The 5000-nt window shown below is 38.7% G+C and overlaps 5 non-coding genes across 5 annotated transcripts; all 5 read left to right on the top strand.

The window, feature by feature from the left end:
• Window positions 1-200: 200 nt before the first annotated feature.
• On the top strand, window positions 201-273 carry TRNAM-CAU (transfer RNA methionine (anticodon CAU)). The gene has a single exon. It is a non-coding gene; the product is annotated as a tRNA-Met (tRNA).
• Window positions 274-1300: 1027 nt separating this feature from the next.
• Window positions 1301-1373, top strand: TRNAM-CAU (transfer RNA methionine (anticodon CAU)). Its single transcript has one exon. It is a non-coding gene; the product is annotated as a tRNA-Met (tRNA).
• Window positions 1374-2428: 1055 nt separating this feature from the next.
• Window positions 2429-2501, top strand: TRNAM-CAU (transfer RNA methionine (anticodon CAU)). The gene has a single exon. It is a non-coding gene; the product is annotated as a tRNA-Met (tRNA).
• A 1048-nt stretch (window positions 2502-3549) lies between these two features.
• TRNAM-CAU (transfer RNA methionine (anticodon CAU)) lies at window positions 3550-3622 on the top strand. The gene has a single exon. It is a non-coding gene; the product is annotated as a tRNA-Met (tRNA).
• Window positions 3623-4679: 1057 nt separating this feature from the next.
• Window positions 4680-4752, top strand: TRNAM-CAU (transfer RNA methionine (anticodon CAU)). The gene has a single exon. It is a non-coding gene; the product is annotated as a tRNA-Met (tRNA).
• The last annotated feature ends 248 nt before the right edge of the window (window positions 4753-5000 follow it).

Here is a 5000-nt window from a genome sequence, read left to right as displayed (position 1 = left end):
GCCTTTGAATGTCAGAGATAGTACAGAAAAAGCAGCATTCCCATACCGGGAGTTGAACCCGGGCCGCCTGGGTGAAAACCAGGAATCCTAACCGCTAGACCATATGGGAAGTGTTGTTCTCATAAGACGTTGTCAATGTGGAAAAAGAAGAACTGAATTGCTTTCAGTAAGTAAGTTTGGCACATCCTTGCTAGAAGCTTGCCTCGTTAGCGCAGTAGGTAGCGCGTCAGTCTCATAATCTGAAGGTCGTGAGTTCGATCCTCACACGGGGCACTATGCTTTAGATATTTTGTCTCCATCTTGACTAGACAGCCAGAACTGTATCCACTCAGTACCAAAAAACGTCAGATATAAAGGAAGGGGGTTTTGGATCCTTTGAAACCAAATAGTTAAAAGTCAAAAGTAAAAATGATTTGTGATATGAATTCAAATGGAGTATTGAGCAAAAGAATGGAATGAATGTCCAAAATCTATTGTGGTCAGCATTTTTTGCTGCAAAGAGCAAATCCAAGCTAGACTGACTGTATGCATGGCTTGTGTCGACATTTCAATGCGTGACTTATTACAGAAAAAGTGGCAATCCCATAGCAGGAATCGAACCAGTAAACTAAGAATACTGGTTGCTTGGTCAAATGGGATAACCCAAAGAGTCACAGAAAAAATGAGAGGCGTAAAAAAAAAAAAAAAAAAAAAGAGTGTTGCTTTGATTAAAAAACTTTTTCCTTTCAACAGTTTAAACTTGACTCATTTGAACAGTAGTTAGGAGCTAGTGGCTTATTCTGATGATTATGAGGTTTTCCCTCAGATAGGGTACAGTTCACTCCTTTTTTTTTGACTGGGGAGCTTGAGAAATTTGCCATTCAGTTGTTAAATTCTACAGATTAGAATGGAAATTGGAGGCCAAAGGACAGGCCATACGAGTTTTTGAGTTCCTCGACATTTTGAAGTAAAAAATGATAGTTGAGAATAGTTTGAGCTATGAAACCTATAAAAGTGTTGTGCAAGAGTTTGAAATGAAGTGCCAAGACCCTAACGTTTTGCAACTTTGGCTGCAAAGTGCAAATTTTACCTGAACTGCTTTTTTATGCAAACAACTGTCGGCCTTTGAATGTCAGAGATAGTACAGAAAAAGCAGCATTCCCATACCGGGAGTTGAACCCGGGCCGCCTGGGTGAAAACCAGGAATCCTAACCGCTAGACCATATGGGAAGTGTTGTTCTCATAAGACGTTGTCAATGTGGAAAAAGAAGAACTGAATTGCTTTCAGTAAGTAAGTTTGGCACATCCTTGCTAGAAGCTTGCCTCGTTAGCGCAGTAGGTAGCGCGTCAGTCTCATAATCTGAAGGTCGTGAGTTCGATCCTCACACGGGGCACTATGCTTTAGATATTTTGTCTCCATCTTGACTAGACAGCCAGAACTGTATCCACTCAGTACCAAAAAACGTCAGATATAAAGGAAGGGGGTTTTGGATCCTTTGAAACCAAATAGTTAAAAGTCAAAAGTAAAAATGATTTGTGATATGAATTCAAATGGAGTATTGAGCAAAAGAATGGAATGAATGTCCAAAATCTATTGTGGTCAGCATTTTTTGCTGCAAAGAGCAAATCCAAGCTAGACTGACTGTATGCATGGCTTGTGTCGACATTTCAATGCGTGACTTATTACAGAAAAAGTGGCAATCCCATAGCAGGAATCGAACCAGTAAACTAAGAATACTGGTTGCTTGGTCAAATGGGATAACCCAAAGAGTCACAGAAAAAATGAGAGGCGTAAAAAAAAAAAAAAAAAAAAAAAAAAAAAAAAAAAAAAAAAAAAAAAAAGAGTGTTGCTTTGATTAAAAAACTTTTTCCTTTCAACAGTTTAAACTTGACTCATTTGAACAGTAGTTAGGAGCTAGTGGCTTATTCTGATGATTATGAGGTTTTCCCTCAGATAGGGTACAGTTCACTCCTTTTTTTTTGACTGGGGAGCTTGAGAAATTTGCCATTCAGTTGTTAAATTCTACAGATTAGAATGGAAATTGGAGGCCAAAGGACAGGCCATACGAGTTTTTGAGTTCCTCGACATTTTGAAGTAAAAAATGATAGTTGAGAATAGTTTGAGCTATGAAACCTATAAAAGTGTTGTGCAAGAGTTTGAAATGAAGTGCCAAGACCCTAACGTTTTGCAACTTTGGCTGCAAAGTGCAAATTTTACCTGAACTGCTTTTTTATGCAAACAACTGTCGGCCTTTGAATGTCAGAGATAGTACAGAAAAAGCAGCATTCCCATACCGGGAGTTGAACCCGGGCCGCCTGGGTGAAAACCAGGAATCCTAACCGCTAGACCATATGGGAAGTGTTGTTCTCATAAGACGTTGTCAATGTGGAAAAAGAAGAACTGAATTGCTTTCAGTAAGTAAGTTTGGCACATCCTTGCTAGAAGCTTGCCTCGTTAGCGCAGTAGGTAGCGCGTCAGTCTCATAATCTGAAGGTCGTGAGTTCGATCCTCACACGGGGCACTATGCTTTAGATATTTTGTCTCCATCTTGACTAGACAGCCAGAACTGTATCCACTCAGTACCAAAAAACGTCAGATATAAAGGAAGGGGGTTTTGGATCCTTTGAAACCAAATAGTTAAAAGTCAAAAGTAAAAATGATTTGTGATATGAATTCAAATGGAGTATTGAGCAAAAGAATGGAATGAATGTCCAAAATCTATTGTGGTCAGCATTTTTTGCTGCAAAGAGCAAATCCAAGCTAGACTGACTGTATGCATGGCTTGTGTCGACATTTCAATGCGTGACTTATTACAGAAAAAGTGGCAATCCCATAGCAGGAATCGAACCAGTAAACTAAGAATACTGGTTGCTTGGTCAAATGGGATAACCCAAAGAGTCACAGAAAAAATGAGAGGCGTAAAAAAAAAAAAAAAAAAAAAAAAAAAAAAAAAAAAAAAAAAAAGTGTTGCTTTGATTAAAAAACTTTTTCCTTTCAACAGTTTAAACTTGACTCATTTGAACAGTAGTTAGGAGCTAGTGGCTTATTCTGATGATTATGAGGTTTTCCCTCAGATAGGGTACAGTTCACTCCTTTTTTTTTGACTGGGGAGCTTGAGAAATTTGCCATTCAGTTGTTAAATTCTACAGATTAGAATGGAAATTGGAGGCCAAAGGACAGGCCATACGAGTTTTTGAGTTCCTCGACATTTTGAAGTAAAAAATGATAGTTGAGAATAGTTTGAGCTATGAAACCTATAAAAGTGTTGTGCAAGAGTTTGAAATGAAGTGCCAAGACCCTAACGTTTTGCAACTTTGGCTGCAAAGTGCAAATTTTACCTGAACTGCTTTTTTATGCAAACAACTGTCGGCCTTTGAATGTCAGAGATAGTACAGAAAAAGCAGCATTCCCATACCGGGAGTTGAACCCGGGCCGCCTGGGTGAAAACCAGGAATCCTAACCGCTAGACCATATGGGAAGTGTTGTTCTCATAAGACGTTGTCAATGTGGAAAAAGAAGAACTGAATTGCTTTCAGTAAGTAAGTTTGGCACATCCTTGCTAGAAGCTTGCCTCGTTAGCGCAGTAGGTAGCGCGTCAGTCTCATAATCTGAAGGTCGTGAGTTCGATCCTCACACGGGGCACTATGCTTTAGATATTTTGTCTCCATCTTGACTAGACAGCCAGAACTGTATCCACTCAGTACCAAAAAACGTCAGATATAAAGGAAGGGGGTTTTGGATCCTTTGAAACCAAATAGTTAAAAGTCAAAAGTAAAAATGATTTGTGATATGAATTCAAATGGAGTATTGAGCAAAAGAATGGAATGAATGTCCAAAATCTATTGTGGTCAGCATTTTTTGCTGCAAAGAGCAAATCCAAGCTAGACTGACTGTATGCATGGCTTGTGTCGACATTTCAATGCGTGACTTATTACAGAAAAAGTGGCAATCCCATAGCAGGAATCGAACCAGTAAACTAAGAATACTGGTTGCTTGGTCAAATGGGATAACCCAAAGAGTCACAGAAAAAATGAGAGGCGTAAAAAAAAAAAAAAAAAAAAAAAAAAAAAAAAAAAAAAAAAAAAAAAAAAAGAGTGTTGCTTTGATTAAAAAACTTTTTCCTTTCAACAGTTTAAACTTGACTCATTTGAACAGTAGTTAGGAGCTAGTGGCTTATTCTGATGATTATGAGGTTTTCCCTCAGATAGGGTACAGTTCACTCCTTTTTTTTTGACTGGGGAGCTTGAGAAATTTGCCATTCAGTTGTTAAATTCTACAGATTAGAATGGAAATTGGAGGCCAAAGGACAGGCCATACGAGTTTTTGAGTTCCTCGACATTTTGAAGTAAAAAATGATAGTTGAGAATAGTTTGAGCTATGAAACCTATAAAAGTGTTGTGCAAGAGTTTGAAATGAAGTGCCAAGACCCTAACGTTTTGCAACTTTGGCTGCAAAGTGCAAATTTTACCTGAACTGCTTTTTTATGCAAACAACTGTCGGCCTTTGAATGTCAGAGATAGTACAGAAAAAGCAGCATTCCCATACCGGGAGTTGAACCCGGGCCGCCTGGGTGAAAACCAGGAATCCTAACCGCTAGACCATATGGGAAGTGTTGTTCTCATAAGACGTTGTCAATGTGGAAAAAGAAGAACTGAATTGCTTTCAGTAAGTAAGTTTGGCACATCCTTGCTAGAAGCTTGCCTCGTTAGCGCAGTAGGTAGCGCGTCAGTCTCATAATCTGAAGGTCGTGAGTTCGATCCTCACACGGGGCACTATGCTTTAGATATTTTGTCTCCATCTTGACTAGACAGCCAGAACTGTATCCACTCAGTACCAAAAAACGTCAGATATAAAGGAAGGGGGTTTTGGATCCTTTGAAACCAAATAGTTAAAAGTCAAAAGTAAAAATGATTTGTGATATGAATTCAAATGGAGTATTGAGCAAAAGAATGGAATGAATGTCCAAAATCTATTGTGGTCAGCATTTTTTGCTGCAAAGAGCAAATCCAAGCTAGACTGA

The sequence above is a fragment of the Anomaloglossus baeobatrachus genome, chromosome 4, assembly GCF_048569485.1.
Source record: "Anomaloglossus baeobatrachus isolate aAnoBae1 chromosome 4, aAnoBae1.hap1, whole genome shotgun sequence".
Classification (NCBI taxonomy): Eukaryota; Metazoa; Chordata; class Amphibia; order Anura; family Aromobatidae; genus Anomaloglossus; species Anomaloglossus baeobatrachus.
The sequence above is the reverse complement of the archived record's forward strand: the minus strand, read 5'-3'. Positions and strand labels throughout refer to the sequence as shown.